Below are 10,616 nucleotides of genomic sequence, written 5' to 3' on the forward strand. Positions count from 1 at the left end.
ATTTATATCAGCATAACTGGATCTGAGTTCAAAAGCTTTGAACTGGTCATCATTTCTGAAACTCAGATTATGATAGAAAATCTGATCTTTCATCCTTCTCTTTCATTTCTTCCAGGTACACCAACTGATTTTCCATAGCTGTTAATCCTCCTGTGAAATAGATGAAATAATATCGGTATGAAAAAATAAAGTAAATACAGAAAAAGAAAAAAAATTCTGTGTTGTCCACATTTGTCTCGAACAGTACATTAAACAAATCGCTTATCTAAACTATGATACCTAGACATAGAATAGAAAATTACTCTGCATGTATACAAAACATTGTGAAATGAYACAATTTCCAAGCCATAGCCAGTAAGGACATGACTGGCTGAATTATCTTTCACTATGAAACAGTTTAATAGAATGAATGGTCTCTCAGAAGTAAGGGGTGGGAGAAGGGGATAAAGGKTAACATCCAGATGCAAGTTTTTAGATTTACATTCATCACTCCAAATTGTGGTGTTACCAAAATGATTTGCTTTCAGGAGTACATTAAGGAATTCACCATCACGTGTTCATTTTTTAAAAAAAATGGAACCCACATACAAATTAACTATTTATGCATCTGGCCAGTAAGAGAAATAATTAAAAAYAAAATATATTGGATTTATTTTTAACATTTTTCCTAATTTACAAAATATTACTAAGGTTCACAATCTAGAGAGCAGAGGAAAACACCAATAGAAAATTCAGGTAATTTACATATATATTTTCAGTGATTCTTTTATAATCTATGAAGGTAGTTATCAGTGAGCAGCTAAAGATAATTTCCCCATAATTTTCTCCCTCCTACTTCATGCATTATAATTGCTTCCATCCTCCATACGTGCGTGCCGTGTCTTTCTGCTCCTCCTCCTTCCTGGATGGAGAGTGAGAGAGAAAAGAATATATTAAATCAAGTGTAGAAGTAGTTTTMATTTTGGTGGTTAAGGATTTTATTTTAAAATAAGAAAGAAAAGGAAAAAAAAAATCAGTGGTGGACTCAAAGTTCTTGGATTCATTTTGTCTCCTCAACCTGAGCTCAAATTCTAATGCCAAGCTAAAATCCAGTCTCACACCTACCCAGTACCTCTTTGGTAAATAATGGGTGCTTTGTTGGTGGTTGGAAGGGAATAACRCTGTGTGTGGTTTCTGTCCTTCTGTTTCACACATCTCTTGAAATGAAGATATAAGAATATGCMTAGAAACAAATCCTGCTTTTTAATACGATTGCCCCAGCTCCTTGTCTTGTCCCTCTCTGATGTTCCCACACTCAGTTTTCAAGCTCCCCAGGAAGYCCAGGTTTTCTGAGTTGTATTTTGTGCATTGTATAAATACTGCATTGTATTTATTCTCAGTTACAGACATCCCACATTGATCATGCTGCCTGGGAGCCTTTATACCTGCAAGGCAAGGACAGAATTTGCATTACTGTAAAGGAAGGCACCTGGAGGACACCCAATCTACCTTTTGGCCACATTCTTCACAGATGTTTTTGTGCCTTTGTCACTTGCATCATTTATTTGCCACAGTCTCTACAGTCAAGGTATTGTATGTATCAACAAATGTTTAATATATTTATTTAACAATTAAGCACATGGCAGGTATTTTTTCCTGCTCCATAATTAACCTCCAGGCTCACAGCAAACCACTCCTGGAGGCAATTTCATCTGTTTCTGGAGGCAATCTTTGATGGAGAAAATGAAATGGCCTTTATGGAGAATGAAGAAATCTTAAATAAATGGTTCCAAGCATATCCCACATATTCATCACCRATAAGCCAAGAAATACACACACAAGTGAAAGTTTTAGACTGGACTGTGTATTTCATTGTGATACTGCTGGAGCTGGTGTGAACAAGAGCCACAGCCTCACACAAGCCAATGAAGCTACAGGTAAGATACATAAGTAGTAAACCACTTAAGTTTATTGTATTTTATTTTAATTCATTTCATGTTCTCAAATGACTTTCTCTTAAAAGAAAAGAAATATAAGAAAAAGCAATCAAAACACTTCCCCCCCCAAAATATATACATATATATGTATCTGGAGAGGAACGGAGTAAAGGGAGTTTTGATATTAGTCACATACACTGTAGTTATCAGACACATTCAAGAGGGTTTCCAMTGTATTTTCCTATTAAACCACAGGACAGATAATACAGCTAATGAGTAGGAAAGCTGGGGGATCAGAATTTGGGTATTCAGTTCACTGYGCATGGATTAGCAAATCAAATCAAAAATTGCTAGCAGGAGTAGAAAAGGCCCATAGGTGTTTACATAGTGATTCACAGGAGGTTTTACCCTTGTCAAATGCCATCATCAAAATTAATTTGATAAAAAGGTGTGTCTATCAAATCACTATTAGCTTTTATGCATGCATTATAAACACTTGTATAAAAGCTGCTTATCTTCAGAAAAATAAGTAATGAACAAAACTTTARATCAAGAATTATAAATAGTGGGTAAAAGAGGTGAGAAGAGTTTCAACAAGCTGCAGATACAGAAGGTCATAACATTCAGAAAGGGTCTGTTCCCTACAATCAGTGGCATTTTGCACCTGTTTGYTGATGATGACCAGGTTCTGTTAAGAAAAAAAACCTAAATTGTGCAGTAATGCAGATACTTTCATGATTTGTGAAACTGCATGTGAACTGCAATGAAGTTTTTGATACTATTCCACTGTTCTACTTAGGGGCCAGCCAAAAAAACAACAGCTATTTCCAGTCTCTTTATTGGATTGCACAGTGGTTTCTGATCAAGAAAATGGGCCCTGGTGTTATTCTCACTAATTAATAGCAGTCACCACCCCAAGAGGAGATTAAATAAGGAGATAATGATCTGGGAGTTCAAGTTTGCTAGCATCATTGTCACCACTCATGCTGTGATAAATGCTGGCCTTGCTTGATTCTGGATTTGCTGGTTAGACTAACTTCTCTCTGTTTCCTGAAAAAACTTTCCAGGAAAGTAGGCAATGGAGTTGGTAATGGTGAAGAAAAGAAAGAAAACCCACTTGTATGTCAATTCAGCTTATGTGATAAATTAAATTCAGAGTGTATTATTTATGCAGCTGAATAAATGCAAGTTTTGATTAATGGAATAAAAATCCTTATGTAATCACATATGGCCTTACCAGAGGAATTYCTCCTGTCAACACTGAAGACCTCTTGAGATCTCTGTAGAACTTTGGCTGTACATAGTAGTCTGAAAATATTTTTTCRATGTTTGCCCATCTTTTGATAGTGTGGTGCAGAGGATCCTCAGTGCAAAAATCTTGACAGATTCTCTCATTATCAGAAATGTCAGTAAGGTAGGTATGTATGCTCCCTGTGCTTGCATATACACTTCCACAATGATTTTAGGGACACAGAGAGATAAAAGCATCTTTATTCAACTTTGCCTGAATGGCAGATTCMTTGTGATGCTCCAAACCTTTTAGTGTGTATTCTGGACACTTCTGCAAGGTGCTGGTGAGCACTTGTGTGTAAGTCCAACACTTTTCTGTCTGTTTTGATCACACTGMGAAGGTGTCAAGTTTGACCATTAATATAAAGAAAACAAAAGTCTGTTCCAGGCTTCATCCTGATAAAAGAGAAGCTGAGGCCTAAAAGTATAGTGAAATAATAAAATTCTTCTACCTTACAACTCTGTTTTCTGAATCACCATGTCATGCAAAAGAAAAAAAGAATTGAAGAAGTCTYCGGAAAACAAAACCAGAATCACTAAAGTAAAAGAATCATCTTCCTATAAATAAATGTAGATATGTACCACATAAATGCTGTTTCTATCCTAATGTGTAGCTGCAAGCCCAAGACATAATAAAGTGATTGTTTCAAGGGAATAAGTCAGTCAACTATGCTGTCTTCTTGCTTTTTCTACAGTAAAATTACAGGACCTATTATGAAATACAATTGTCTTACAAAATTGTCAAATATTTATTATTGACACAATGTAGCTTCATTCTTCACTTGCATGTGCCARCAAACACACTACCCAAAGCCAGTTCATATCATAATTTAAAACACAAGGAAAGGATGAGGAGCAGGCTAATCTCCCTTCCTTGCAAAGACATGCTCAGTGAAAATCTTGAAGATAAATTCAGTGACATTGTTGCCTAAAGATTTTTGCTTTTTTATATATCTTTATCTTTATAGATATTCACAGATAGTTGTATAGTTTCTGACACTTTGTCACTCTAGCATAGTAATTGCTCTTTCCTACATATTATGCTGCCTTCTTGAATTCCATTTACTCTGCTTTTAGTCTGGCAAGGACACTTYGTTTTGCACCATATATTGTAAATGTAATAAAACKTRGSGTTAAAAAATCAGGAGAGGGGCTCCACTGGGGTAGAATGCAGGGAGRAATTACCGGATCAACTGCTCTTCTATGTGAGCAATATTTTTTTAGATATATAAATTTTTTAAACATAAAAATTGTAGAAATCCAATGCTGGGTGTGTCCATCCCCATGGTTATGGACACACCTGGAAGCTTCCATTAAAGACCCGCTTTTTATTTTTTTATTTACTATTTTAACATTGTTGCAATTTTGGTGGTGGTTTTCTTTTTCTTCTGGGTTGTTTTTTTGTTTTGTTTTGTTTTTTTTGGTTTAGTTTTTCATGTTTTGTTTTGTTTGTTTTTTCATTTTTTATTAATTTTTATTTTAGGTAGCAATATAATTATCACAGAGATGGATTGCATGAATAAAAATTATGATCTACATTAAGAATTATATCATTATTGACAAAAATAAAAAAAAAATCAAAATCAAAATTAACGAACAAAAAGTCAGGATAACGGTATGTATCAGAAAGACATGGTAGAAGCTTATGTGGGTACAAAGATCCCAGGAAATTAATAGAAGTTTGCAGCAAAAAATGGGCAGTTTATCTATGCTAAAATACATCTATGCTAAATTTTCACCTGTATAAACTCACAAAAACTTCATCMCCATTAGTACACATTACTCACTACTTCTGCTTCAGAAAGGATTCCCATTTTATTCAAAAAGTGTGGCATGCTAACATGTCTCTAAAAGGACAGAAAAATCAGCACAATCCTGAATCACTTCTAGGTTTATTGCTCAGCCTGTTATAAATCATTAGGCTTGAGAACAATTTCTTTATTCTGTGAAAAGTTGTAATACTTTTTCCTGATGGAACATTGTCCCTGCATAAAATTCTGCTATTTCACAAGTTTGGGCTCCAAATACACAGAAAGATCTTTTAAAGACACTTTAGACATTTTAAGGTGTTATTAGTATAATATATACCTCTTTCAGTTTCTTGCAATAAATAAAGCACCTGGTTTCGCAGGTGGGGGATAAGGTCTTGGTTTCCATAATTTTTTTTTATTTAAACTTCTTTAAAACACATTTATAAAATAGTTCACTTTTCTTTCCAGCAACATACATGGAACATTTAGATTGCTTGTAGTGTGGGATTGTATTATAACTGTGTTAATGCCCTACTGGGAGAGCCTGTATAATTCTCCCAAGGTTTTGCCTCTTATGAGTGCAGTGATCTCAAATTCATATTAGAAAGTTCTTGTTAGAGCACAATGTCTTTCCTATAATTTGTTTATATAATAGAAAAATTTACTGATGACAGACAACTGCAAATTGCATAACAGTACAAACATAAAAGCATTCATGCAGTCAGCTAAAGGACAAATCTCCATTTCACTMCTTGACCAGGTCCCTAGGCTAAGCAGATTACACAATTCACAAGGAAACACACAGAGATGTCATAAGAGACACGGGGATAGAAATATTCAAGATACAGATATTAGTCAGAAAAATGATTTTTTTTAAATACTGCCCRGTGAAACTGAGACTCCAAGATTTTCAAAATTAGTTTTAACATTAAAAAAAAAATGAAAAAAGGTTATGCAATTTGAAATGTTGAACAGAGAATTAAAAGACATATATAAGACATATATACAAACAAAATTCTGTGTGGCTGGCTTTATTATTTTAACTGGGAATAAATTGTGTTTAGGTTGTGTAAGGAGTTTTCATAGATGTTTACTCTCACCGTTTTCTGTGTCATGTACAGAGAAAATTACCAAGCTGTCTATTACAGGCACTCTGTACTTTAGAACTGTATTCAAGACCTGGTCTTCACAGAATTTATGTTTTTTACTACTGCAGGTAATTTAGACTGGAAAAGTGCTAAGGAAAAAGAGCTGTGATGGGAAATCTTATTCTTGTACTGAACAATTACAGCCTCACCAAGTTTTATGMAATCATTTTATAGTGTATGATGCTGAAGCCTTCCAACCCACGCCATTCYATGATTATTTGTGCACCTGAGAGTCAAAGAATAGATGCCAAACCTGGGGAAAAGCAGTGGAGTGAAATGGCTACTGGTGTGAGCCAGAATACCACATTTTGATTTGTCAGAAAATGAAAACGTATTCAAAGACCACATTAAAGTTAGCATTGCCTGATTCTCCTGGCCTTTGTTTTGCGTAAGGGAAGGACAAACAGGTTTCTGTGTTCGAAGGCTATTCCTGAAAACAAAACAGCACTAGGAAGCCAGTAACACAATTTTCCCAAGTTTGGTCATCTTTCCCATGAGTGATAACACATAGAGGTAGAAGCCATGGAATTTGAGACTGCCTCAGCTTTCCTGGGTTAAATGAAACGATGTTATATAAAGCAACTTGAAATCCACAGAGAGATGGATTTTTTTAAGAGGTCGGTATCATTATTACTTAGGTGCCTGGTGTGTAGAAGGAATTTCATCTCAAAGGGCATGAAATAGATGGAAACAATTTTKTACCTGGACTAATGACACTGTCAGGGCTCGGACTGCAGCTTTTGTTAGGTCTTTGGCTCAGGAAGACAACTGAACAGCAGCAGGTAAGGGGTAGACTGCTGRAACATCCATTATTATCAGCTGTGCTTCAGGCACGCCAAACAGTTTCCCTGGAAATATAAAAAAAGTTGTCAGTAGGAAAAGGAATTATGATATCCTCCCCAATGAAAGTAGAATAATTTAAAATAAACTGTATAACCTGGTCCTGAATGTGGCAGATATTCTTCCAATAGTGAGATAAAATAGGTAGTTGAAAGCAGAAGGAAAAATTGTTCTATTTAGAGAAAACACTTCCAAGATGGAAAATTTATTAATCTGTGTTGGCTTTCAATTCTGGATGCCCAGAGCAGAAACGCTTGTGTGTTCATTCCAATAAAACCCTTTAGCATAAAAATCTCTTCGGTTCCAGTTGCTGCTCTGCAGGCACAGAGCAGTGCAGGTTGTCTTTTATGGTTTTGGATGCTCAGGCCCAAGAGGTTTCATTTTGTTTCTATGTTTAATATTATTTGCTTAAAAAAAATGCCCAGCTGAATGTAGATATTAAAGGAGAAGAAGCTGGATTATACATCTCTTCTCAATTGTATTTTAAGAGAATCCTTCCGGCTGCAGACAACTGCACTGTCACAGAAAATGCCTTTTCCCCTCCTGCTTAGGCATCAGTGCTGTATTTTGCATTGAGACTTTGGTCCCAGAACGCCTGCAGACAAATATTTATACCTGGCAAAGCCACAGAACAGAGTTGCATTTTATTTTTGCTTTCCAAAAGGGTAATCACCTGCAGTTTACAGCTAAATTTGTTTTCGCTTTGCTTTAAGAAAAAGTACTCTTAATAATGAATATTAATATAATGTAACAAGTTCTGAAATGTCTATAGTTAATGGCAAAGCAGCAGAAGTGATTATTAAAAAAGAGATTCATCTAAATACATGCAAAGCATTAGTTATAGCTACTTCTTGTGTGCTAGCAGACCCTATAATTAAAAACATTTTTAGATGAATTTACTATATTCAAAGTCCAATAACATTCTTCTTTCTTTAGGATTTCTTTAATACAGTAAAGTTAAAGTGTTGCCTCCAGTTGCACTTTCTGTGTGAAGCAACAATTCATTTTACTAGTGTTTTGTTTTGTCTTGTTCATTCTTTTGAATTTAATCCAAATTCCACGGCAGAGATGAGAGATGAATGGCAAGAGTCTTTGTAGAACTGAACACACATATATAAATTATATATATATATATAATTTTGTATATATGTATATTTTTTTCTAATTATAGCGGAGAATTCTACTTTTGAGAATGGTAAATTGTAAGGAAATTTTCAGAACTAAAATATAAATTAATAAGTAGGCCAAATGAAACAACTTTCTTAACTTTTATGACACTTCCTATCATAAGGAAAAGGCGGTTTAAGATATATAAGGAAATGCAAAATCCAGAAATAACTTCCTTGTTTTTGCTTTTATCCTCATTCTCTTTTTAGCATTAAGTTTTTGTGAGCAAATATCTTTCACCTGTTGCACAGTGTTGAGCATCATAGAAAACTTATTAAACCTTTGAACAATTTGGTTTATAACAGGCTCATACAATCTTCCCTCCATATCACTGCTAAAGAAATAGACATTGCAATGTTACGGGGCACTGTAAAATTTGTCAGCATACTGTTTTAAAAGTGAAGGAATTCATATCCAAACCAAAGATAGGTTTGGATGGCATTTTTCACAAAGTATTTGTGAAGCTAATAATGCTAGGCTAGGGTGTAGAAGAAAAAAAAAAAACAAAAAAAAAAACACCCTTCTGAAATGCTTTATGCTTGAAACACACACATGCTGTTCTAATCCCTCTGCTTTAATGAATTTAATAAAATTTCTGTTTTACCCTCCAAAATTCCAATATGTCTTACGGGGAGGAAAAAAGAGAGATGCTTACAGAATCTTTCAGTGATTGCAGCTGTGCTCTTCAAATCAAGGATTGTGCTCAATCTGTAAGAACTTTTCTTACCTGCCTACCCTAGGAAATTTAGATTTCACATATAGATAAAAAAAAAAAAAAAGGGTATTCCCCTGTTCCACCTACCTAAATAAGAATCTTGATCTATTCTACTCTCTTCTTCTGGTAGTCCCTTTCAGATGCTAATGAACATTAACATTTAAAAAGCTCAATGCTAAATCTACAATCTTTGTTAAACCAAGTACTCATCTCCTGCTATTCTCTTCTAAATTTTTAAAGCTTTCCTTATACACCTCCTACTTTCCCCTGCCCCCATGTGTATTTGCTTTGGTTTCTAGMAGCCCACCAGTGAAATGAGCTGTTCTGAATTGCTCACCTGGATTTCCCTCCCACCCTGCCCTCATTAGCTTCCCAACCACTCAATTAGGTTGTCATAGCACGTAGGCACATAGACACCATGTGTTGCTTAATTACCTCTTTTAAGATAAAAATAATTAAACAAAATAAAAGGGAACTAACTAACCCCCCCCCCAAAAAAAAAACCAACCCACTAAAGAATTTTCCTGCTTTTAAAAATAGAAATCTGTGAAGCTGTTTGCTTTTCTTCACACGAATTGCTAACACTGACTTTCAATTTAAAATTTYGCAGGGTTTAGATTTTTAGATTATGGAGTAGAAAGAAGGAACAAGAATAAAAACTTTGGCAAGAATACAAGCCTTTTTTTTGTTGTTGTTGTTTTGTTTTGTAAAAGCATATGAAAATTTTAAATTGTCTGCTCAATTTACAGACAAATAAATTTCCTGGAAGGTCAGAGGTACAATGCACACACACACATACAAAAGAGGGGTRGGGAATAAAAGAGGGAATAAAACCATTGAAATGCACATATAATTCAGGTTTGCTATCCCAGAAGATGTGAGTCTTCACATTGGTTCCATGACTGCATCATACTTCACATCCTTTGCTTTTTATGTGGATGTCCACTCTCCTAAACAGGTATTACCTGCATTCTAATGCAACCCTSCTAAGACATTACCCAAATGCATTCTAACATGACAAAATATTCTGACAGTATTTGTTTCAAATCTGTTAAAATAAGATCCTGCCCTGGCTTACAGTTTAATTACAAACAGGAAGCAATGAGGATGAATGGCTGTGAAAARCAAAATGAGGAGTTTTAGTGCATTTATTTAACTATAACTATGAATAAAAGCATAATTKCACACAGGTAATGAGGGTATTGGTATAAACTGTGTACTGCTGTGAAACACAAAATTTGCTTCCTGTTTTATTCTGTTCTAAATGAACTTCAAAATAATACTGAGGCCATTTTGGTAAGTAATATTGAGCCATTTGAGTAAAGAGTTTTTTTTGTCTGAAAGGCACATTGGGACCCCAACTGCGTTTCATGGCTATTTTTTTTTAATGTGGGTGTAAATTACTGAATTGCACATGCCACATTCTTGTTGCTGGATGTCCTGGAATATTGGTAAGACACTTTTGCTTTGAAATGTCCAGAAAATTGGGAGGAGAAATTAGAATTTCCTGCTTTTGAACACCTATGATTTTTTCAACCAAGCAATCTCATTTTTCTTGGATATTTCCCCTTTTGCCTGGGGACAAAAAAAAAAAAAAAAAAAAAAAAAAAAAAAAAAAAAAAAAAAAAAAAAAAAAGGTAAAAAAAGAAAGCAGCTTTGCAGCAGATGTAGTTTACCAGGATGTGCAGTACTGGATACACTTGCCAGCAGACACATTCTACATGGATGCTTTTGGCACACTCCCTGACACAGATGGTGTTTGCTCAGCAGCACAGCCAGAGCACTCTAC

General features: G+C 34.9%; 1 long non-coding RNA gene across 1 annotated transcript; it reads right to left on the bottom strand.

Annotated features, from left to right (window-relative positions):
* Positions 1 to 763: 763 nt before the first annotated feature.
* LOC130575694 (uncharacterized) lies at positions 764 to 9,037 on the bottom strand. The gene is made up of 3 exons (XR_008965613.1): positions 8,915 to 9,037; positions 6,808 to 6,953; positions 764 to 901 (listed from the first exon to the last, which is right to left on the bottom strand). It is a non-coding gene; the product is annotated as an uncharacterized LOC130575694 (long non-coding RNA).
* Positions 9,038 to 10,616: the final 1,579 nt, after the last annotated feature.

The sequence above is a fragment of the Malurus melanocephalus genome, unplaced genomic scaffold (assembly GCF_030028575.1).
Source record: "Malurus melanocephalus ecotype Western Australia unplaced genomic scaffold, MMel_1.1 scaffold_0, whole genome shotgun sequence".
NCBI classification, from domain to species: Eukaryota; Metazoa; Chordata; class Aves; order Passeriformes; family Maluridae; genus Malurus; species Malurus melanocephalus.